General features: G+C 42.0%; 1 protein-coding gene across 1 annotated transcript in view; it reads right to left on the bottom strand.

The window, feature by feature from the left end:
• Nucleotides 1-22,593, bottom strand: part of carhsp1 (calcium regulated heat stable protein 1) — a 52,959-nt gene extending 30,366 nt beyond the window's left edge. Inside the window, exon 1 of the mRNA XM_083978125.1 lies at nt 22,400-22,593. The gene's annotated coding sequence lies outside the window, so the exon portion shown is untranslated. The remainder of the gene's footprint in view (nt 1-22,399) is intronic.
• Between the last annotated feature and the right edge of the window lie 3,948 nt (nt 22,594-26,541).

The raw sequence follows: 26,541 nt of genomic DNA, 5'->3' as shown, positions 1-26,541 counted from the left end.
TTTAGCTAACCCCTTTAAAGGGATGTTCAAATTGGCCCATTGCCATAATCGCTATAGTCATAGCAGTACCTTTAATTGTCGGTGCAAGCTATTTTTAGAACGGCGGAGCGGAGCAGCAGGCTGCTCAGGGCTATGCTATGGAGGCTAAGGGAATTTCTTGGTTTCCCTCATCAAACTCATCAAATACACAATTCCCAACAACTCCAAAACGCTCTGGTGGACAAGTTGTGAGCTGCACATTCACCACGCTATGAGATAATAACGGAATGTTACGAGACAGAGCCGTTTAAGAGGTAAATTCATGCAAAACCGCTGATGCGCGTTGCGTTCAGGGACAGTTTTTCAGCAAGCAGTCTCTGTATTTACCTCGAAAACGGCTCCATTTCGCAACGTTCCGTTATTATCTCATAGCGTGGTGAATGTGCAGGTCACAACTTGTCCACGAAAGCGTTTTGGAGTTGTTGGATTGTGTATTTGATGAGTTTTGATGAGGGAAAACAATAAATTCCTTTAGCCTCCGTAGTGTAGCTCTGAGCAGCTTGCTGCTTTGCTCCGCCGTTCTAAAAATAGCTTACACCGACGAACCTACTGCTATGACTATAGCAATTATGGCAATGGGCCAATTTGCCAAAATGTTGAACTATCCCTTTAAGAAAAAGAAGAAATACTATAGTTGACAGTCTGACAAAGCTGAGCATGGTTGTCTTTGGCTTGTATGTCTAGACTCTGCTGTGTTATGTTGTGTAAAAAGGAACTTGACAGCATTTCAGATCAGATGATGATCAGTGCATCAAGTTGATGAATCATCCAGAATGGTAACATCTTTAAACAGTGTCTCCATTGCAGTGATGGGCCATGAGACATGTAAACAACATAAACACTGATTACAATAATAGGTCATTTCCTCACTAATGTTGTCAAGTTCCACTGCTTGACAATATAACACTAATGCAGGTCCAAAAACAAAGCTTTTAACCAGTCAGTGTGTGTGACAGACTGCCCTGTTCCCAAAATAGCCACAGAGAGGTTGGTTGAGTCGGGACACACCGTGGTGTCACCGGTTGGAGAGCCAGGTAGAAGAGACAGGTGCTTCCTGTGAGGAAACTGTTTTATTGTTGGCACAGAAAGGGAAGCGCCAACACACTAAAAATCGCAGTTGTGGATATAAAGGAAGCAACAAGATGTGGGTTTGGAGCCCAAGAGGCCGCTCAGTGGAGCAGACGGGCTCAGTCAGGGCGAGGCTGGATGCTGATATGAAGCCCAGAAAAAACCTGTGGCAACAATGATAGGAAATGCCACAAGTGAATTAATCAACTGAGGAATGGTGCACCGGCACTCACACCCAACACAACAAACCACAACACAATTACAGCGTGAGGTCAGACTTTGAATATCAGCTTAAAAGGATCCTATTAAAAAAAAAATCTACTTCATGCTCAGATTTTCCTCAGCTCTCAGACACTGGCATCAGCATCAGTGGAGCTTTCCAAAGATGGCAGCACAGATGAGTGTGTGATGTCACGTTGTGGCCTCGGGTCACCTCATGATTTGTTTTAGATTTGATCAAACTGAACCTGGAACTGTTCATGCAAATGGACGGAGCACCAGCGCTGCTCAGCCGTCCAGGAGAGGATGCTGCGTGTGTGTGTGTGTTTGTTTTCAGCCCTTATGAATATGTGCATGACTGAAGTATGGGAAATACTGCATTGACGCACACTGGAGGGTGAGTCATCAAATTGTAGGACCAGGACCGTTGCTCTCTGTCACATACACACACGTATCATATTTGGCCTTGCGCAGACACACACAGGACCGTACACCCACCCACACTGAACTCCAAGCACACACACACACACACCTACACACAGACAGACAGGGCTTAATATAATAGGCTGTCTGTGTTACAGCTTAATATTTTCTGCCCTCAGCACTCAACACTGGCTGCATAATGCGTGAAAAGCAGCTTCAGTCTTTATGTCGGAGCAGCACACAGCTCCTCAATAACCTGCCTGCATGAGTACATCCAATAATGTCACAATAACTGATGGCCATCAGCCACAAAGACTGAGTCGTCTTTATTACGTTTTGTATTCTCTCTGCACTGCCCTATGCCGTGTGCATACGTTTCTTTATGCCTATTATTGTTATTTAATGTTTGTGTTGGTTGAATTATGGTTTTATCTGTATACTGTTAAGTACTCTGTGTACTCCTAGCTACGAAGGATGCTATGTAAATAAAAGTTTATTTACTTACATATTAAAATGATTAATAATTTAGAGACATTGGATAATTCAGTTTTATTTTACGTGTTATTTGTACTATTACGCTTAAATGAGTGATGTAGTGAACATCTACAGTGATGCAGGTGGCTTAGGCGTACAGTATACGATCCCCTGCTGATTTTTGCTTATTTCACTTGATCAAATGTAAATTAATTTATAACCTTTATATGATGATATTATTTCTAGATGTTTTGTGATATTCTGTCTCTTTCTGTTACTATACAAACTATAGACATTCTGTGGATGTATTATTTTTGAAAAATTAATCGTTTTGATGAAAAAGTTGTAGCTAACCTTTAAAGGTATTCAGAAATGGCTGTTTGTCCTGTTCGTTGCGCCTCCTTCTACGAGTTTCCACGAGTTTACCCGAGTAAGGAAAACAAATTTGATTGGTCGTTATCGAGCGGGCGGGATATTAAATGTCTGGGGCGTGACCGAGCTCCGTGTGTGTGTGCGTGTCTCAGACGTTTGATTGACGGATGACGGATCCAATATCAGTGGCTGATGAATCGTGAGCAACGTGACGTATAATTTGTGCGCCTGCATTATCCAATGTGAAAAAAAAGGATAATATAATAATTGGATGATTGAAGTTTGGGCTACATCGTCTGATAGATATTACACTAATTTTATGAACCATATGGGCTCAAATTAATTTTTCTTTTCTGTACACCTTTAAGTTATTTTTAGGCCATTTTTGCCTTCATTGGGCAGAACAGTAGAGAAACGATAGGAAACAGAGAGAGAGAATGACACGCAACAAATGATCCCAGTCAGGAGTCAAACCGGTGATCTCCTGCACAAGGGCCAGAGCCCGTATGGAATAAGCTCTCCTCTCCAACCACTCATCCACGAGAGCATCCTCTACTGCTGTATTCCTAGAATGAATTCAAAAGTAAATGTACCAGCAATAAACCCCTATTAAAGGGGAACTATGCACGTCAGTCACATTGTTCTCTGTTTTGGTTGCTTGTTTCTCTACAGAGCTCCCCCTACAGTTTTGGAGTGCATATTTTCACTGTTGTAAAAACTCACCGCTAACCCTCTTCCCTCCTTCCCTGGCCATATACATGCATGCATTTGTTTTCAACGAAGCTGCAGAGAAGGCAGAAAAGGGCGAAAGAAAACTGTGGCGGAGGCGCTAGGTGGAAGGCAGAGAGCCTCCATTCTCCCCATACAAGTCATTTAACTAGGGTTGGGACGATATGCTTTTCTTCCAATTCGATTCTTCTACGATTTTTTGGATGGCGATTCTACGATATTGCCGATTGCTCGATTTTTAGTCTGCATTTTTAACATTTATCCGCGCACAAATACTGTAGGAGCCTATAAATTAACATACTCCATTATAAAGTGAACTTAAACCCTTTTCAAAACCTTTACTCTCTGTATGTAAAAAAAGGCTAAGAAATGCCCATAGCACAATATTTAAAAAATTTCAAAAAAAAAAAATCGATTTTTGAAAAAAAAAAAAATCGATTTAAAAATCGTCAAAAAAGATATTGCGATATTTATGCGAATCGATTTTTTCTCCCACCCCTACATTTAACCATCACAATTACTCTTAAGTGGATTAATTAGGGTAAAAATCTTGCATAGTTCCTCTTTAAAGGGTCTATCTGTATGGCTGTTGGCTGTTTTCTCTCCTACCAGGTGTGGTTTCTTGCTAAGAACATGTTTGTCACTGGAAAAGAGCTCCAATGTCATTCTTCTGATAATACAACACGTTATAATAGCTCCTCTGAGCAGCAGTCTATAGCTTCTAGACAGATTGAAGGCTACAGTGAGTCACTATTGGACATTTCAGGCTAGCAGAGAGTCAGAGGACTTAGCATTTATTCGTGTCGTTTCCACCTCTGGAGACAGCTGTTGATGAGTAAAGGACTAAAATTTGATGCTGATCTCACAATGTGTTTTTTCCCCCTACATTGGTAAGTAAACAGCTGTGAATGCAGATGTTGGCTACACAGCGATGGAAAAACTTACAAAAAAGCTGCTTCACAACAAGAATCCATTCACAACATTAAAGTTACAGAATGGGCAGCACAGTACTCCATTCATTCAATATTTACAGAAAGCAATAGGTATGAAGGAGGTTGATCTATGTGTTCAAAGTCTATGATGGATGAGGATGAGCTGGTTCATACATAAAATCAAAAGCGGTGGCTCATCTGAAAGTCTGATTGATCCATATTTGTGCTCATAGTAAAGAATAGGTGAGGAGTCAAACAACAGTCTTTGATCAAACCCATTTGAGCTCAACCTTTTGTTATTTACCTCCGAGTTGATGGAAATTAAACTCCTCTCAGCCGACTTGAAACGCAGCAAAATAATTCATGTTTGTACAAGCGACAGGGGGAGAGCCCACCCACCTCCACCTCCACAGGCGGCAACCTGTTTTCTGTCTCAAAGCTGGAATTCATTATATCTGTTGATTAACATACACAGGGTGGCATGGTGGTGCAGTGGTTGGCACCGTCACCTCTAAGGTTCTACGCTGGGTTTGTGGCGCCCTTCTGGATGGAGTGTGCAGGTATCAGTTCAGTTCAGTTCAGTTTATTTCATGTCCCCAGAGGGCAATTTGGGTTGCAGCTCATAGAATCACATAAAGGTAAAAACATACAACGCAGAGACATATAGTGACATAAATACGCAAATATAAAATTAAATAACAATATAAATAGAATATGCACTAATTGAGATCATAAGAGATAAAAATAGGAAATACCGTTAAAACACTAAATACAAAATCCAAGATAACACTGTTAAGAACATAGTGGTCAAGTAAAGTGCATCAGATAAAGTGCAAAGTCTCACACAGAGGAGAGCAAAATGATTGGGACAGTACGGTGGCCAGTACAGACTTAAGCAGGTTACAACCAGTCATTATTTCGAGGCATTCAGTGCTCGAATGGAGACAGGCACAAAGGAAAGTCTATATCTATTTTTTGTGGCCCGAGGGACGCACAGGCGAAGGCCTGATGGGAGGAGCCTGTGCTCTGAGCACAAGGGATGGGCATCCTCTGAGCGGATGGACAGAGCTTTGATGAGCACCTGTCTATTAAATATGTGGTCCAGGCCATCCAACTGGATGCCTGCAACCTTAGAGGCCACTTTCACAATTCTTCCAAGGGAATTCTTATCTCTGATGCAAAGATTGCCGTACCAGCAGACAATAGAAAACGAGATGACAGACTCAATATAAGCACAATAGAACATTTTCATCAGAGTCTTGTCCACATGAAACCTGGCCAACTTCCTGTGTCCTGTGTCCTCCTATGTTCTCTACGGAAGCGCATTGCATTCACTTGATAAAATAAAATTTAGACACCTTATCTCGTAATTACGAGATCCTGATGTCGTAATTATGAGATCCTGATGTCGTAATTACGAGAAAAGATCTCGTAATTACGAGATAAAGAAAAAGGAAATGTCTATAAATCCGCTCTTGTTGTCTTAATAGATGAATGCTACGGTGGTGCAGTGGTTAGAGCAGTTGCTACTTGCACAGGAGACCGAGGATCGAATCCTGGGTGGAGCACATCGTTCTCGTTTTGTATATTAGGCCACTGTAGCCTACATTATTAGACAGTGGGGGACACACCGGCCCATGTTAACCGATTGTGCCGTTCATACACACCAAAGACCCCGGTACCTGGCCGCCGCCGCCGCTGCTCTAGTGGCGGCCGGGCACCGGGGTCTGTGGAGCGGGTTCATGAAGCCTGGTTGTCCCGACATGACTCAACTCACAACACTGTAACGTTATGTTGTGTGTCTTGTAGCCGAAAAGTAGGCTACAACACACACAACATAACGTGACAGCCGCAGTGTTGTGAGTGAGTCATGTCGGGACAACCAGGCTTCATGAACCCGCTCCACAGACCCCGGTGCCCGGCCGCCGCTGCTGCTGCTGCTGCTCCGGAGGGGAAGGCGAAGCTCACTGCCAGGATCACCGCCGGGCTCAAGGCGATCCTGGCAGTGAGGGTGTGTGAGCCCGCCGCCGCCGCCGCTGGGGGCGGCCAGGCGGGGGAGGCGATCAGTGAGCTTCGCCTTCCCCACCCAGGGAAGGCCATCCTGGCAGTTAAGAGGAGAAACTTTGCAGCGGAGCGGCTCGCGGCTGCAGCTCAGTTCACTGAGAATGGAGTTTGTTTTCTTCCGGTAGACGTAAATACGTAACACGTGTACCCCCTGTCCAATCAGAACGCTTCCCGACCCCCAGACGTTAAGCAGAATTAAATAAAGGCGATTTAATGTGTTTTCCATGTTAACCCCAATTCTGAATTATTATTTCCATGTAAACTCGAAGGAGAATATTTTAATTCCAAACTATTTAATTCAGAATAATTAATTCCGAATTAAAAAACTTCATGTAAACGATAAGCCCCACCACGGGATTCGATCCTCAGTCTCCCGTGTGAGAGGTAACTGCTCTATCCACTGTACTACCATGGACCATTGTTCCTAATTGAGACAAGAGCGGACTTATAGACATTCCTTTTTCTCAATCTCATAATTACGAGATCAGGATCTCATAATTACGAGAAAAGATCTCGTAATTACGAGATAAGGTGTCTAAATTTTATTTTATCAAGTGAATGCAATGCGCTTCCGTAGTTCTCCCTGGTAAATTGAGAGTTTTATTGTTCGGCTCAGCTCTTCACCACAATGGACTTTTCATCTCTACTGTTAAAGATCCACCTGTCTACCAAACAAGCCAGAAATGTTGTATTCAGTCAGTGGTATTCACTCTGAGTCCAACAACCACACCATACTGGAGACTTCTATGAGCTTTGATATAGTATAGAAGAGCAACATGACATATATTGCCATTCTACTTTACCAGTCACAAGTTTGGTTGGACACACCTTCTCATTCATTGGTTTTTCTTTATTTTTTTGACTTTCTACATTGTAGATTCAAACTGAAGTCATCAAAACTATTAAGGAACACATATGGAATCATTGAGTTAACAAAAAAATGTTAAACAAAGCATAATGTGTTTTAGATTTTAGACTCTTGACATTCTGTCATCAGCTTCATGAGGTCATGGGTTTCCCAACAGTCTGGATTGAGTTCCCAGAGGTGCTGAGGACTTGTTGGATGTTTTGCCTCCACTCTGCGGTCCAACTCATCCCAAACCATATCAACTGGGTTTAGAGTCAGGTCATTAATGGTTTTTGTGTTTACAACATAACTCCATATGTGTTCTTTCTTAGTCTTGATGCCTCCGGTGAATCTACAATGTAGACAGTGATAAAAATAAAAAAGACCATTGAATGAGAAGGTGTGTCCAAACTTCTGACTGGTACTGTATTTGTTTGATTTTTGTTGTTGTTGTTGTTGTGCACATGGACACAAACATGTGTCAACACAACTTTGTTTACTAGAAAACTCCACTGGGAGCTTTTCTCTTTTCTCCTCCCTCCCACTCTTTTGTTTGGGTTTCTTCCTCTATTCTAAACTTACACTGTGTGACCCAAAGGCGTCACACCCACAGCTGATGATCAACACTTTCTACAACAGCAGGAAACAGGAAGCGGAGAGGAGACGGGACTGCAATCACCGGAGGGGAAGACTGGAGCTGCTACAGGTGTGATGTGATTGTACTGGGGTTCCTTCAGCTCCCATGTGGAGGACAGCTTTGTTAACTTGGGTCTATCTGTCTGTCCACTGCTTCAGTCCACACTGACATCTCAGCAACATGTTTACAGTGCTATCTCAGTCCAGACTGATCCTGTCTGGTTCTTCAGTGGTGGAACCAGTTACTGACAGAGCAGCTGTGAACCTCCGTCATGGAGCCAGACTCCTCTCCTCAGAGAGCACCTTCTCTCCAAACATCTCACCTACACTTACAATACATTTCTTTTCCTGATCTCCTTGCACTTATTAGACAGATGTTCCAGAAGTTACACCAAGATCTCACACTACACCCCAGCTTTATTTATGTCCCACACTTGAAAGTCACTTTGGATAAAAGCATCTGCCAAATGGGTTTTTTGGGGGAAGTCTGCATGCATACGGTGAAGCAAAAGTTTGTGGAATTCGATGCTGTATGCACACGCCACAACACCACAAAGTCTGTGCGCCTGTGTAGAAAGTTCAGCAATACTGTCTGTAAAGACCATGGATGTATTATATCAACTATCTTACAATAGATCCATGGTAAAGACTCGGTACAACTACTGAAGGATGTATGTTTATTACTGCCAGGGCAACTCCAAGATCCGACGGATGGAAACGTAAACGCGAGCTGAGCAGATCAGAGCAGACTTTTTACCCTTTAGACGGGAACGCAATTGTGGAGCGTTTTTAAGATTTCCACTCTGGAGGGTGGTTCCACTTTTTTGTGTGTTTTCAAGCTGCAGGGTTCCTACACATTTGAAATTTCAAAATTCCATACTTTTTCCCAGACCCTAATTTCCAGACTTCTCAGTAACAAAATTCAAATAATTTGTTGCATTTGAGTGATTAGATGTGTATCATGTAAATAGATTATGCAATTAATCATTCGTTTTCATTATTCTGAATTTGTATGCCATTATGTTACAAAATCATTTCCAGGAGATTATAGCTACTAGGTAGGTACAACAGCACGTTAGCCGAAATAACTTCAGATAAGACCAAACCCAGATTATTACCCAGAAGTATTAAGAATACAAATATATTTCCATACAATATAGTTTCCATTTTCAATACTTTTCCAGACCCTAACCCTGGAAATGTATAAAATCAAATTCCAAACTTTTCCATACTTGTAGGAACCCTGATGCTGTCACCGTCCAAACGATAGGCACATCCGATAAAATATATATATATATTTTTTTCACACGCAAGTGTTATCGTGTAAAATGTACGAAGGAGTATTAGGGCCAGCCAAAAAAAATGAAAAATCCTTTTTTTTGGGCTGGATTTTTTTTTTTTTTGGCTGGCCCTAATACTCCTTCGTAAAACAGGGCCTAGGACCTAGGTAAAAGCAAAAGTAACAAAAACTGATGACGTCTATGATCAATGTGTCATTTCATCCAGGAGATCCCCTGATATTTGAAATATATGTACAACAGGCTGATTAAAAAAAAACACATAGTGTGTCACAAGAAGTCAAAGCGACGCTGCTGCTGCTGGCTCCGCTGGGAGAAAGAGAAGAAGGGTTACATCACACCAGGGCCACGCACGCTGTCCTGTAGTCACTCCACTGACCAGCAGAGGAGACGTGTCAGGAACTGAGTCAGTTCAGTACAACACGCATAACCATCCATCAGCTGCAGCAGCCTTGGAGGGTTGGGAGGGAGCCTGGAGGACATCCCAGAATACACTGAGCGATAGGTGGGGGAAGCCTGTGACAGGGGGTTCTAATTAACCTGAATGTCTTTGGGCTGTGGAAGGAAACCTGAGTAAGAACATGTCGACCCCACAGGAGCCTCGGTGCTGTGGGCCACAATAACAGATCAATCATCACCTCACCATAGGGTTTATAGGCTTGGTGGTAAATATCCAGAGCAACACATTCCAGCGTGGGGAAAATGACAACCTGAGACTTTACAAGCTGCTGAGTCAGCAACACAGGTCAGACTGTGTGTGTGGAAACTTACTGCACAGCAGCAGAGAAGCACACATCTGAGAAAACATTAAAAAAGGAGCAAATGGTCAATTTACTGACCCGAGGAAAGGTGTTTGACTTGATTTGTTGCAAGAAAAAGAAAATCAATAGATTGTGTCCAATAAATCCAGGACCACATGTCGGAGAAAAAAAAAATCAACTACTGCTTCAGTCTTGGTTTTTTTTACAGGAGAAACTACATGATAATATGACGCTGCATTAGCTGGTGAAGCTGTGGTGAGCTGTTAGAGCCATTACAGCAGACAAACAAGACAGTCTGTGGGAAAGCATCACTCCTGCAGCGAGACCACCGAGCATCTCCTGCCACGCCCACCTCATCAGTCTGCACACGATGCTGCAGTTGTTTTGTAATAGGGCTGGAATTAACGTTTCAGTGAGCCCATTTGCCATAACCCATCTAATCTACTTCCACTGTGCTAATGGCCTTAACCAGAACACAGGGGATTCATCCAGAACCATTATTAGGAGTTAGAGAGCAACATGAGGTAGACTTTTGCAATTATTTTTATTACAATATGAAAAAAGCAAAAACTTCATTTAAAAATCTTCTACCTGCTCATGAAAAATCTGACATCATCTGTCTTTGGGCAGCCAGACACAGAGATAATAAGAGCAGTGTACAAAGTGTGTCCAAAAACAGTTTGAACTGTGTTATTAAATAATCTAAAGCAGAGGTCTTCAACAGGTGGTCTGTGAACCTTAGGGGGTCCGCGGAGGTACTGCAGGGGGGTCAGAAAATTTTGGTGGATTAGACAATTTTCTTACTATTTTTTCGTTTCCACAATTATGTTTAAAATAAAAAACGTCAACTTGAACAGCTTGTCTGCGTGATCATCATGCAATCAGCAGACACCGATTGAAAAACAGTTATCAGACAAAATATTAAAACGTAACTGTTGTTTCAACTGATGTGTCGCCCACTTCATTGCAAGATGCAGTGTTGTCATAAAGCAGCCCTGCAACACTGACCTTCTACAAGCAGAGATACTGTGGAAACAGACAGTTCATTCAAAACATCTGATTATGATCTGACTTTTTCACCCTGACCAAGTATGTACAGGGCTGCAGTGATTGGTCTGATTAGCTCTGGTTCCACTCTGACAGATGAGGGCGCCCTGATGGTTAGGGTCACTGTTGGTTTATGTCATTAGAAAGTAAATACCTTGAGTTTTGTGATGGCAAAAGATAAATAAATATATAGAAAAAAATCGCAACCAAGTTTTCCTTTTTTTTTTTTTGACAAGCTGTCAGTTCCAACTCTAATAAAAACATAGTTTCATTATTTTCCACATTGAATTTCTAATACTGTAATATAAAATATGATTCATTTCAGATATAGTTTATATTTTTCTAAGTAAGCTATCACTGGATCTCAGTTATTATCAACACTGCTATGAAAACACGACATGAGTAGTGACAGGAATGTTTCTCTGGGTGCACAATCACTTGTCTGTCACATTCAAATACAACTGATGCTTTCTCATTTTTCTAAAACCTAAAGTGACAGATAGGAACAGTCAGCTCCTCTCTGCACTATGATCGTCTCTGTGTTGAGCCACAGACTTTACCTAACGCTGCTGCCACTTGTTATTTCAAATCCGAGCTATTGTTCAGATGTGGGATCTGTGTCAGTGAATAAACACAATGGATGGGGTTTTGTATTCATGTTGGGAGCATTCCTCAAAACACACTGTCCATCTAAACAGCTGCATAGCAGGTTAATGAGGCCACTCATCCTCTATTTCTAAATACAAAAACAGAGCAAACCATCACAACACCAAAACAACATCGGCAATTCAGATTCATGTCTGGAGCCATTTTGGACTCGACACCACAGATGGGATGTCTGGTGATTAGGATGAAGATGTTTGCCGACACTGTAAAATGCAACCGTGCAGTAACAGCTTTTTGGCTGCGTGAGCGCTGTAAATAAATAAAAAGCGATAATGGTAACTTTCTAATTTGATGAAAAGCGAACGAACGAGAGCAGAGGAAGACAAAGAAGCAGAAGAAAGATGAGACGGAGGGACACGGTCCCGTCATTTTAAATTCAGTGGTGCACGGCGGAGCTGACTGGAGCCAGATGACGGCTGAGGAATGACAATGGCTCCTTTCTCTTCTTCAGTAATGTGTTGACTGGAAATGAGACAAGACACCAACAGGACAGTAATGTGCCTGATTGGACCTAGAATGGGAAGTTTACACCAATCTTGAGGGTTTACTTTCAAAACATGCTTTATATAATTTCACTGTGTCCATAATCCCTCCCAATTTCATTTTCCTACAATGGCAATTGTCCTTATATGGACTCTTGTTGTCGAAAACGAACGAAATGATGAAAACTAGAATTGAAAAAACATTTGCGTTAAAGGGACAACAAGGAGTTTCTATTTGGTAATAAAGATAAAATTCCCTTCGTTTTCGTCTTAGATTTATTTTGCTTAAGCAATTTTACGTGAGCTGGTGGCACCTCAGGGTCCGTCACTTCTCCTCACCACTCTACCTGGCAAAATGGTGCCAAAAGTTGGGAGAAAGCGGCAGAGTCAAGCTGAGGTGGAGAAGTATATAATCAGTAGGGCTGACCCGATTATCATATTTTGATAATCGAAGCTTCGCAGACATAAAATCGATTTCTAGGGCCGGGGGGGTGCGTGATCGTAATGTTTTACACGAGCGGAAATAATGAAAGTAATGGCAAACAAACACTGCATATCTCCAAAATCAGGCAGGTTTCCTGGTTGCCAAGTCGCCTACTCATTTTAATGTAACAATTGCCGATGAGAACCGGTGTCAAAAAGGAAAAAAGGAAGATCACATCGATCACAGACTTCATGATCGATTACCATGGCAACGAACTAAGCTTCGAAGCTTAAATTTTTTGGGGTCACCCCTAATTATCAGCTGTCTGGCTCTGTGCACTACCAGATAAATGTGAACATTTGCTGTGTTCACTTTATGATGTTAAATAACATGCAAGGTACTGTATTGTTAATCTACTGCACTGATATGTCAAAAAACTATATACAATATTTATTACACAATAGCCTACTGACTCTGATCTTTTTGAATCCTGCACCTGACAAATAACCCAAAGTATGAAACAACTAAAACAAATACTATAGGCATTTAGAAAAAACTAAAACTAGCAAACCTGCCCTAAGAACTAACTAACTGAATTAGAGAAAAAGAAAGTCAAAACAAAACAAAACTAAACTATAATGAAAAATACAAAACTATTATAACCTTGGTTGGTGGAAGACGTGGACCGACTGTAAATAATAACACCGAGACGAACAGCAGTTCAGCCTGCAGCTGCTCCTCAAACAACCAATACCACTTTCACAAATCACTGAAGTTTCACACTGAGCGGGAACAAAGACATGTTGTGCTGTGGGCCCATGGTGGGCCCATGGTGCCCCAACACCTGCAACTGTTTCACACCCTTCCACTCCCAAAGTCGGAGTCACAGTTCACAAGAAGCCTCTGCAGAGGGGTTTTATTTTATTTAGTCATCATTGATACAAACTTAATCTAATTGTTGGGTAACCCCAGTTTGTCTCTAGATGTGGCAGGACATGTCCGGGGTGTCCCCCGCCCTCGCCCACGCACGGTGGCCTGGGATTGGCTCCAAAGAGATGAGTGCTACGGCTAATGAAAGAGTGGAATCATCTGCAACTTCAAGTGAATGAGGGAGGAGAGAGCAGCTCCCTGAATCAATCACATGTTATCTGCTGCGTAGGACACCATCTGGACGTCAGCCACAAGTTAGGATTTCTTACTTCCTGTGGGTGAAGACTTCCTGGACCAAAACATCAAATAAAAAAAACAGTATATTAAAGGGATAGTTCACCCAAAATTGAAATTTCATTATCTACTCCCCCTCATGTGGACTAAGGGCTGGGAGAAGTTTCAGAGTCCTCGGTGGCTTCTCTGAGTTACAGGGGGTCTCGGCGTAGCAGTGCATGTCCATATAACGGTTGCAAATGTATACCAACTGTAACAAAAAGACACACCAAAAAACATCCAAATACCTCCATGCTGCTCGTATGTAATGTCCGTCTTGTATTGAAGCCCCGATGTGCTAAATTGTCCCGGAAAAAATTAAGTAAGTCTATATTTCAAGCTTGTTTGTAGCGGAAGCTCCTCTTCCCAGTTCGTCCAAATTTGACGAACCGGGAAGAGGAGCTTCGAGAAGCTTCCACTACAAAACAAGCTGTTACGAAGACAGTTGGTATCCATTTGCAACCGTTATATGGACATGCACTGCTACGCCGAGACCCCCTGTAACTCAGAGAAGACACGGAGGACTCTGAAACTTCTCCCAGCCCAAATTTCAATTTTGGGTGAACTATCCCTTTAAGTCAAGTCATGATGTTGAAGTCATTTTGTGGTGAATGAGACAGGATGCAGTTCAAGACTGAACTGACTGCCTCCACTAGCCAGGAACAGGCTGAGAATGACATAACCTTTTAAAAGCTCCAGACTCCATCTAAACTCCATTGCGGCGTCTCTCACTCAGGTTGTGTGTTCAGAAGTGCACCTGCTGCTCACAAATAAGCAGGATGGTCAACACATACAGCGATCCTCCCACAATCCAAACACAAATAGTGAAACATGATCCTGTGTGTGTCCTCCTTCTCCGACTTGTGCAGGACCGTCACTCTGCCGAATACTACATTACTACGTGTGGTGTAGCCGGTGCTGGTGGAGCAGCACCTCTTTCCCACAGTGTAACACAACACCAGTGGAGGTATGAGGCCTCGGGGCCTCGGGGCCTCGGGCCGACAATGTGGGGCTGTTGTTCTCCAGTCAGACGAGCACTTGTTAAAACTCCTGCACCGCACGTTGCAGAAACTCTCTACTACTTGTTTGCTCTTTGATGGTGATACTGGATATTTTAACAAGTAATTTTTTATTGAATTAATACTTTGTGATGGAATTAAAGGGATAGTTCACCCAAAATTCAAATTTCCGTTCCTTCTCTGAGTTACGGGGGGGTCCGTGCAGCAGTATTTGTCCATATAATGGTTGTGAATGTATACCAACTTTCTTCGTCCAAAAAGACACACCAAAATACATCCAAATACCTCCATAGTGCTCGTCTGTAATGTCCCTCTTGTACTGAACCCCCGACATGAGAAATTGTTCCGAAAAAAATTTAATAAGTCCATATTTTAAGCTTGTTTGTAGCGGAAGCTCCCAGTGTCTCAGTTCACTGCTCTTCCTGTGTCAGACCGGCGGAACAATTTCTCATGTCGGGGCTTCAATACAAGAGGGACATTACATACGAGCAGTATGGAGGTATTTGGATGTTTTTGGTGTGTCTTTTTGGACGAAGAAAGTTGGTATACATTCACAACCATTATATGGACAAATACTGCTGCACGGACCCCCCCGTAACTCAGAGAAGGCACGGAGGACTCTGAAAATTCTCACAGCTCTTAGTCAACAAATTTGAATTTTGGGTGAACAGTTTAACAGTTAATGGACAAGAAGACGCTTCATTGCATCGATGCAAAAGTCATAGAAAGGTCCAGTGTTGCTGTAAAGCAGATGTGCTCTTGCAAACCACATACAAGCAGAAATACTGTGGAAGCAGATGAATCAGTATTAACAGGTTGAACTTTTACCAGCATTTAATATCATATAATTTGGCAGAGGCATCTCAGATTTGCATATTGCTATTATTTCTAGTTGCATGTAAAATCCTATTACTTTATTAAATTGCAGTGCAGTGTTGTGCTGCTACTCAAACTGGGTCATAACTACACACCCTTGCACCATTGCAGCCTTGTTAATGTTTGCTATATTTTTAAAGGCCAACAGTGATTCAGTTTGTAGCAGTTTCATTTTTGATTCTAAAAGAGACATCACACCTCATGTGTCTGTTTGTAGCCTTAGCCTTTATAATTTTGTAAAAAAAAATGCTCCAGAATCGGATCTCCAACCCTACCTTTAAAGGGCTAGTTCAACATTTTGACAAATTGGCCCATTGCACGAGCTGCTCAGAGCTACGCTACGGAGGCTAATGGGATTTCAACTCCAAAACGCTCTGGTGGACAAGTTGTGACCTGCACATTCACCACGCTATGAGATAATTATGTTACATTATGAGAGTTGTTTTAGAGGTAAATTCATGCAAAATCGCTGATGCGTGTTCCTGTCAAGGGCAGTTTTTCAGCAAGCAGTCTCTGCATTTGCCTCTAAAACAACTCTGTCTCATAACATTCCGTTATTATCTCATAGCGTGGTGAATGTGCAGGTCACAACTTGTCCACCTGAGCGTTGTGGAGTTGTTGGATTGTGTATTTGATGAGTTTGATGAAGGAAACCAAGAAATCCCATGAGCCTCCGTAGCGTAGCTCTGAGCAGCTCACGGCTCTGCTCCGCCGTTCTAAAAATAGCTTGCACCGACTATTTAAGGTAATGAACCTACTGCTAAAACTATAGGGATTATGGCAATGGGCCAATTTGCCAAAATGTTGAACTATCCCTTTAAGTCTGGCTCTTTGTGTGCACAAGTTATTGCTGGATTTCTGCAGTCGACCTTAGAAACATAATGAAAGTGAGAAATCGTAATAAGTGCGAGGGATTAGGAGATAAAAAAACAATCATTCATACAGACAGCCAAGTGTCGGCTTCATTTCCTAACTTGTTCAGTCAAACTGTGCTCTTTCTCAGCACCGAGACTGTTCTCTCACTGCATAATGAGCCCAAATGTTGGTGCAGAAAGAGAAAACAAACGCTCTTCAGGCTGCAGCAAAGTGTATTTAGTTGCACACTTGACTGAATGAAAGTTGAATTGGATTATTGAGCAGCTGCATGTGAACACATTGTCTGATTTCCTGTTTTTGCCTGGCACGACCTGTAAAGATAAGTCGATGTTGCTTATCCAATCTTCCAATCTTATTTTTCACGTTTCCTCATAAGAACAATCACTTCCTGTACATCTAACTTGGGTCCTGATAGGCACAACTGTGGAGATAAAGAAGCCACCCATGTCACTCAGGTCCATGTTTGCACTAAGCAAAGGCAGCGCTTATTTACATGCAAATACTGAGTGTAGTGTGTGATCACTTTACAATACCGGCCTTGCAAAGCATTACGTTGTTTGGCCGTGCCCCTTCACACACATTTCCCAAAGTGTGACCTTGACTGATGTGGTGATAAGCAGCGCGATGCCTTCAGGAGCCATTCCAGTCATATTTCAGGGCGAGCGAGCGAGCACCCTCCATCCAGCTCTCTCTCCCTCTCATTATCTCTGCTTTATTGTCTCCAGCCGCTCACTGGGGACTATTACAGCAGATCCCATTGCACAACAGCGTACAAGGCCTTCACAACAAGCTCCATCCTCCCAGCTGTAAAAAAAAACATGGTGAGCCTTTAAAAGTGGCTTAACAGCACGGTGGATGTTTGAAAAACAAGCTTTTGCAGCAGCAGATTGTTTCAATGCCAAAAAAAAAAAAAGCCTCATCTGAAATTGTTTGCTGTGTCATGTTATCTAGATGGAATTATGTCATCCGATACATGCTCGGTCTGAGATCTGATACGTTTCCTCACAGCGGTGACCGCGCAACATACGGGCGAGTGCAGGACACACCTCGTAAGCTTATGAGATGAAATGTCGACTTGGCACTGAAGGCCATGAAGAATTATGTAGTGGTGCATGTTTTCATTCATAATTAAAACGGAGCTGTTTCAGTTCAGTAGGTCAGGAGAAGACAGTGTAATTCAAGGTGCAACACCCTCACTGCCACAGGTTTGGTGTAAAGATAATTGGTTGTTTATGTTTCTAAAAAATGTAATAAAAAAAATACTGTGTATACAGTTCTGGAAAAAATGAAGAGACCACTCCCAAAATGATTCGTTTCTCTGGTTTTACTATTTATAGGTAAGTGTTTGAGTAAAATTCAATTTTTTTTAATTTTCTCCCAAAATTGAAGAAAAAAAATTGTCATTTAGAGCTTTATTGGCTAATGACTAAACTAGTCTAAATAACAAAAATATCAAGTCTTTTCAGACGTTGAATAATAATAATAATGCAAAGAAAACATGTTCATATTTATTCCTAAAGAACACAGCAAGAATATTTTAACTCAGGAAAAGAAAAGAATGACTGTCGTACATGTAGAGATGCTTTTAAGAAACATTTTGTGAAAGTGCTCTCTTATTTGTTTCAGAAAAAAATAAGAGACCACTTTCACAAATGTTTGTTTAAAGCATCTCTACATGTATGACAGTCATTCTTTTCTTTTCTTTTTTAAATACCAACACAAACACAACTCATTCTACTTAATGAAACACTGATGAAGTCATCACCAGTTTATCCACAAGCTGTCAGGCTCCTGAATCAGAACATGCCATGATCATCTCCCTATCTTTTTAACCTTTTTGCCCATGCACAGGTTTGCACTTGAGCTGCTTTTTAATTGGATGTTTTTATACTGAAATGCCTACTTGCTGCTGTTGTTGTCATATTATCGAAGGTTATTTATATTTACAATTTCTTTTAATATGTTTTTATATGAGGGACAGCACAGTCTGGGGGGTGTAGTCAGGACTTCATTTCACTGCTTGTTGTAAGTGTACACTTTAACTTTGCATGTGACAAATAAAGAATCTTGAATCTTGAATCTTGAAACCTGAACCACATCTGGTTTTATAGGAAGATTATAAATAAAAACCACTGCTGGGATTAAACATTGACATTATCCCACAAAAACGGATTTATAAACTCTTCCTGAGTTAAAATATTCTTGCTGTGTTCTTTAGGAATAAATATGAACATGTTTTCTTCTGCATTTTTATTATTATTCAAGGTCTGAAAAGACTTATAAAGCTCTAAATGACAATTTTTTTTTTTTTTTCAATTTTGGGAGAAATGTTGTCGGTAGTTGATAGAATAAAACAAACTAAAAAATAATTGAATTTTACTCAAACACATACCTATAAATAGTAAAGCCAGAGAAACTGGTCATTTTGGGAGTGGTCGTTTTTTCCAGAGCTGTATATATAAATATATACAGTATATATATATATATATATATATATATATATATATATATATATATATATATATATATATATATATATATATGGAACTTTCATATCCATTAAGCCATTAACTCCCACAGGTATTTCAACCCCATCCAAAAAGACAGGGGGACCTGCAGCAGGATCAGCGGTGACTGGCTGCTTGGATTAAGGCCATGTTCAGACTCACTTGAGTTGACCTGAATGGAGCTAATCCAGTGTCACAGAGGGAAACCGATGCATGAACACAACGCACACTCCAAAAAATGTAATAAAATGTTGAACTGGATTCAGTTTTTGGTGCACAGCAACTGATGGTGGCTCTGTGTTGGCCAACCATGCACCTTTGTAACATGACTCCCATCCTGCTACTGTTGTTCAGCTCATTGTAAAATCCTGTTTGTACAAGTATCGCAAACCTCTGTGCAGTGATTTGGCGTCTGATAAGCCTTTAAATACTTAATCTGGACTTCCTTTATATTCCAATTATGTAAGTACTTCAAACATTTACACCACTACTACAGCCCTGCATGTGGTTTTGATACAGGACCGCCTGTCTGTAGCCTGTACCTGCTTACACCTCTGTTGGCAACACTGCAACATGACCCTGCTCCATACGGACTGACAGAAGGTTTGTAGTGGAGTGGCTCTGAAACCAGTTCACACTGGACAAGTCATCAGATAGAAGCTATGGACAGTAAATGTATGGACCACCAGGAGCTAATACTCTTTCATTGATTTCTGCATGTAGGACTTTTACATGCTGGTCCTTGCTGGTTAATGTCAGGAGGACCGCTTCCAGGTACAATATGTCATTAAAGGGATAGTTCACCCAAAATTCAAATTTAACTCATTATCTACTCACCCACATGTCGACTAAGAGCTGTGAGAATTTTCAGAGTCCTCCGTCCCTTCTCTGAGTTACGGGGGGGGGGGGGGGGGGGGGGGGGGGGGGGGCGGTCCGTGCAGTAGTATTTGTCCATATAATGGTTGTCAATTAGGGGTGGGCGATATGGCAAAAATATCATATCACGATTTTAAAAAACTAAAATAACGATCTCGATTTTATCCCGATCTTAAATTGAAAATTGAAAAACAGACAATTTAGGTCAACGAGCCTTTCTGAACAGATTTTAATGGGCTCTCTGCACAGCTGCACTACTTCCTGAATTGAATGCTGCTCCTTTATTTCCTGTCTTACATTATTGGACAAACTGATTAATCCAGGTGTGTCTGAGAGGTCACAATGGTCAGACACACCTGGATTAATCAGTTTGTCCAATAATGTAAGACAGGAAATAAAGGAGCAGCATTCAATTTAGGAAGTAGTGCAGCTGTGCATAGAGCCCATTAAAATAGTTGCAGTTTTACCAACATGTGCAAGTAAAATGAACAAAAGGTAGCTTTTATTTAGGAGGGGGGTTAGTCAAACTATTCGGGGGAGGGGGGGGCGCGGTGATTTGAACACTGTACAATTAGCGTGACATAGCGCATTTACCGTTTATTAGCGGCCAAGAGCGACCTATCCATGCGCCCGTGTCATAGGTCCGTGTGTGTCTGTGTGTCTGTGTGCGTGCCTGTGTGTGTACGTACGTGCAGTGCGCCCGCACACGAGAGAGGCGGCAGGCGGAGCGGCTGACTGGCAGAGATGACAGATAGTGAAACGCTGTTTAAAAAAAAAAAAAAAGCAACCAACTCCTGCTTTGGCTTTCAGCCATGGCTCACCATGCGGCTACCGCTACACACACAAACAAGGAGGCGGGTCAGAGAGCGCGTGGCTGCCTGTAATTCGCTATGATTGGTCGGTCAGGTTGACGACGTAATACGTCTGGTGCGTCGGTGCGTCAGCATAGAGCTGCAATTTATAGAATGTGCCCCAGACGATCCTACGATCTCTGCACTTTGGCAGATCGTCTACACGCTCTAATCACTTCACGATCTAATATCGTCATATCGCCCAGCCCTATTGTCAATGGATACCAACTTTCTTCGTCCAAAAAGACACACCAAAAAACATCCAAATACCTCCATACTGCTCGTCTGTATTGTCCCTCTTGTATTGAAGCCCCGAAATGAGAAATTGTTCCGCCAGTCAGTGCAACCAGCAGTGAACTGAGACACTGGGAGCTTCCGCTACAAACAAGCTTAAAATATAGACTTTTTTTTTTTTCCTTTCTGAACAATTTCTCATGTCGGGGGGGGGGACATTACAGACGAGCACTATGGAGGTATTTGGATGTTTTTTGGTGTGTCTTTTTGGACAAAGAAAGTTGGTATCCATTGACAACCATTATATGGACAAATACTGCTGCGCGGACCCCCCCGTAACTCAGAGAAGGAACGGAGGACTCTGAAAATTCTCACAGCTCTTAGTCGACATGAGTGAGTAGATAATGAGTGAAATTTGAATTTTGGGTGAACTAGTAGGCTATCCCTTTAAACTCCACTGAGGCAGAAACTTGACAAGAGTTTGGTGTAAAACAACAACAAGAAAAAACCCACCAAAATGCACTGTGGCCATTCTGTCCTAATCATTTCCACTGACACACCTCCCTCCCCCTGAAGCCGCCCCTCGCCCCGCCAGCCCCCGAATGACTGAGAACAAGCTGGAACACGCAGGTGACGCCGTTCAGCCTCAGTGTTCACATCTGTAGAGTTGTTACATGGAAATGTGGCTAGTTTTAATCAGAGCTCCTGCACATTCAGAGTCGACCACAGAGCTACTGACTGAAACTCTGTCACGACACCATGGTACAGTCCCTCATTTGAAATATGGCTCTCTTTTTTTTTTCTTTTTACACACAAGCAAACAGCCGTGCCAACCACATCAGCTGATGTTTTCTTGTTTTAACCAACAACAGGTCTGAAGCAGGGCTTAAACACAAGAGCCCCCCCCCCCCCCCCCCACACCCACACACACACACACACACACTGAGCTGCAGATAAGATACTGGCAACATCCCCTGTTCGAGTCCCTGAATAAAGGCTGCTACACACACACACACACACACACACACACACACACAGACTGTGAAGAGGTAATTGGGTGACACAGAGAGTAGGCTACACACACACACACACACACTGGTGTCCCCTTGCCTGCTTATTTGCCCCCAACTCCCAAGGAAATGAGCGGCTGCTCGCGCCAGGAAAACACAACACGTCATGGAAAGGAAGGAGGATGGAAATGTATGAACTTGAACGTCCATGACAAGTTGGAAAAATTAACTAATTGACAGTAACCTAACCCCGCCTCCAACTTCAGCAACAAACCGTTTTAATTAAGGTTACACAACAAGTGTATAGGATGTGTGAACCCTAAAACCGACGCTTAGCATGTGATAAAAAAAAAAAAAAGAAATAAAAATCAACTTGAAAAGCTGCTGGAGAACATTTCCGTGTTGCGTTCACGGACTCCAGCCAGTCAGTGTGTGTGTTTGTTGTGTTTGACCGTGCACCACTCACCTTGCTTCCTGTGGCTTCTCGGCTGAAGGACGGTGTTGGCTGGAAGAAGACGCGTCAAACAGAAGAAAGCTGAAACTTTCAGTGCAGTTTTGTCTCAGTCCGGTGACGGTCACTTAGTTCCTGCAGGACGTGACAGTGATGAGCTCCACTGTCCGACACACACACACAGCGTGAATACTTTCCCTGCCTCACTCTCTCCCTCTGTTTCTCAATGGGCGTGACTGGCTCCACAGTGACGTCACCTGGAGGCTCTTTTTACCGTAACGGACGCCACAGTGCGACGTGAAAAACTCACTTCACCGTAATTCACACAAAAAACTAAACATGGCAAAGCATAATATTCCATTTACCTATGAGAATAAACTAAATGTTGGCTGGAGGAGTAAGACAGTTTTAGATGCAATCTTTATGAAAGGCAGTTTCTGCAAGAAAAAAAGTATTTTTTTAATTAACAAATGAAAAATAAATGAAAAAACTTAAACAAAACGTATTTCTTCAACAAAAGGTACGTATGCAAAATTAAAATAAGATTTTACATTGCACACACTTGTTGCTACATACAGCACAGTGAATAACTGTGTCTTCTTGCAGATGGCAATTAGAAAAAATATTCTTATAAAAGAATAAACCCTGACCAGTGTTGAAATAATGAATAAATAAGATCTGGGAAATACACTGTTTCACTGCAAAATGAGAGTGTTGACATGAAGCACCTCTTCACATTCAGCAGAGGGAGACATAACTACTCTCTCAGGTTGAAATGGATGAGTCTGCTTTCCTAGTTTTTTTCTGGACTGATGCTGAACGTGCTCTGTCATTACATTGTGAATGTTTGGTATTAGTCATGTGATGCTCATGAAACACAATGACCAGCAGCTAAAATAATGCAGCTGTGTAATTACTAGAATTCCCTTTTTCACTGGTCTCTTCTCTGACAGACAGCTGATCCCATGTGTGGTGCTGATACAGAGCAGAGTGAATCTGCATCAGGAAAGAGGTTGTGGGAGTATGTTCAAATTAAAAATTGACAACTTGTGATGGTGGGATGACCTCCTCCCATTGGCCTTTCAGATGCACACAAGAGGTTTGACACAAAACACAGCACATGACAACAAACAAGATGAACAACTTCAGCATTACAGTAACTCTGCCACAGAGGAGGATCATAAATTCAAAAAGCAGAATAGATAAAACTGTTCAGGTATTTTGATGTAAAACCAAATTATCTATGCTGACTGCTGGTATACATCAGGAATAACATATGTATCAAAAGAATGTGCTGGCGATGATTCAAACATATTACACAAGTATGTCAAACACCAACATTCCTCCTACAATAGAAGACTTATTCTTTGAAAAAGCTTTGATGTGAGCCCTGTAATAACAAAAATCCAACATGGCTACACCACTGTGAAAAACAAAAATAGTCATTTAAATAAAAGTAAGAATAATCCTTTGATCTGATTACCTGCTCTTGACTTTCATGTTGTTTGCCAAATGTTAAGTTTGAGATTAGTTTAGTTTATCACTGCTTATGACATGATACAGTCTTTGTGCATACTGCTCCATGAGGTCTGTGCATTAATGGTGGTCTTGGGTTCTTTGCAATATTGGGAACACTTGTGCTGTGTAAGAGCACACCACAGAAAGTGATAAAGATTCTCGTGGCCTTTAAAAACTGGATGGGTGGAGATGTCAAACCAGTCTGACCTTTTCACTGCTAAAAACAGCTTCCACATGAGGAAAATGGTTGAACCGTTGTGTGTACAACAGCTCCACACTAATGTGCAGGTGAGATTAGGAACTTGTCCAAAAGTGAGGTAAACTAACATCTTTTGAGGCTGCAGGACAATCCAGACCAAGTGATGCGTTTGTCTGGAGGGTAGCTGAGCATTAGGGGGAAATGAGGAATCAATAGCATGTCAGTGACAGGTATATCAAAGACTTGAGAGGGATGTTTCTCTGGCCACAAACAGACTCTGGTTGCCTACAGCAAGAGAATCGAATAAATAACAACATAATGTAAAATGTCAAGATCAAAACACAGAGAGATGAGGGAACCCACTGTGAACAGCAGCTTCACCGCTACTGAAATGTCACGTACAGAAACGCTTCAAGTCCTGAAGCCAGGAAAAGCTATTCAATAAGCACTCAACATTAAAAATGAATGAGGCTCACTGAGAAAAATCAACCAAATCCCTACAAGTGCTTCACATGGAGTGTTATGGTAGGACGCTAATGCTGTTATTGTTGCTATATGAAACTAGAGGTTTCAGATGAAGAAGATTAAAGCAGAGTTTGGAGTGTTTGGACCGAAACACGGGTCTCTCAGTCACTCTGCTCTGCTCTGAGCCGAGGAGAAAACTTTTCTCGTATCCTACAAGTTTTATCCAATGAGGAGAGAGAACGGCATGAAGGGCTGTGTGTGCAGCCAAGGGATGCGCGTGAATGTGGTGACGTAGGGACGAGGACCAATAGATCCATGACGAGGGCGGGGGCTGCTAACTCCATCGGCTGACAAGACGTTATGGTGCGTTCAAGGCAACCCGTAACTGATGTTTTTCCGACCTGTGAAGTCGTACCAGTTCAATCTGGTACGAGTTCACGGGTCGGAAGTTACGAGTGGCCGTTATAGTGACTTTCACAGGTAAAACAGGTCGGAAAAACACGAGTGGGTTGCCTGGAACGCTACAAAGTCGTAAGTCGTGACTTGAAGCTGTAATTTACGGTTTCAAAAGCCTGCCTGGAACGCAGCATTAGCCAAAACGACCGGATCGCTTACTTCTGCTTTAAGGAAGCCTTTTTAAATAAACCTTAAAGTGATAGTTCACCCAAAATTCAAATTTCACTCATTATCTACTCACTCTCATGTCAACTAAGAGCTGTGAGCTCCGTTCCTTCTCTGAGTTACGGGGGGGGTCCGCGCAGCAGTATTTGTCCATATAATGGTTGTCAATGGATACCAACTTTCTTCGTCCAAAAAGACACACCAAAAAACATCCAAATACCTTCATACTGCTCGTCTGTAATGTCCCTCTTGTATTGAAGCCCCGACATGAGAAAAAGTCTATATTTTAAGCTTGTTTGTAGTGGAAGCTCCCAGTGTCTCAGTTCACTGCTCTTCCTGTGTCAGTGCAAATCTCGCGTGATTTGCACTGACCAGCAGAACAATTTCTCATGTCGGGGCTTCAATACAAGAGGGACATTACAGATGAGCAGAATGTTTTTTGGTGTGTCTTTTTGGACGAAGAAAGTTGGTATCCATTGACAACCATTATATGGACAAATACTGCTGCACGGACCCCCCCGTAACTCAGAGAAGGCACAGAGGACTCTGAAAATTCTCACTGCTCTTAGTCGACATGAGGGTGAGTAGATAGAGTGAAATTTGAATTTTGGGTGAACTATCCCTTTAAGGGGAACTGAACCAGTTGGACAGAGTTTACTGATCATGAATGCTTCTACGCCCTATTTCATTTGATTTATTTGGGTATGCAGGGGCTTTGAAACATTTGAGAAGATAACCCTGAAGATGTCTTCAGGTTCATCTCCTGAAGGTTAGGAACTATGGCTGTGGTCTAAACGTCTTTTTTTAGGGAGGTTCTTAAGGAGACACTGGAACAGGGAAATTGGGAATTATGGGGTGCCATAAATACGAGTTCAAAAACCCACAACACTTAAAACCCCACACACCAACCAGTCACAACATTAAGGTGGTTTAGTTGGGTCATTTACAGAAGTTCCGTGACCGTGGAGAGCGAAGGTTCGTTTCTCACTGGATTTGTTATCTATGAAGGTTAAATAGAAAATTTAGCTAGGGTGCCCCGCCCAAAAATGTGGGGAAAATTTTTGAGAGCCCTAAATCCAAAATGGCTACCGTCCGCCAAGCTGGAAATGATCTTTTCAATGGTTTGGCCCACAGTGCTGCATAATACATGGTTTCTATGACTATTTGGGTCAAGAAGTTCATAAATGATGTAGATTTATTGATTTGACCTAGTTTTGACCTTCAAATTCAAGATGGACGCCAATTTTTGGCCCTTTAAATGGCAATTTTTCAAAATCGTCATAGAGCCTCAATATTAGGCTCAAATGAAAGCTCTGCTCATACTGAGTTCAGTTTAGGACAGTAAAATTACAAG

Source organism: Trachurus trachurus (assembly GCF_905171665.1).
Source record: "Trachurus trachurus genome assembly, chromosome: 8".
Taxonomy (NCBI): domain Eukaryota; kingdom Metazoa; phylum Chordata; class Actinopteri; order Carangiformes; family Carangidae; genus Trachurus; species Trachurus trachurus.
Note: the sequence above shows the minus strand (reverse complement) of the source record. Positions and strands in the feature narration are given on the sequence as shown.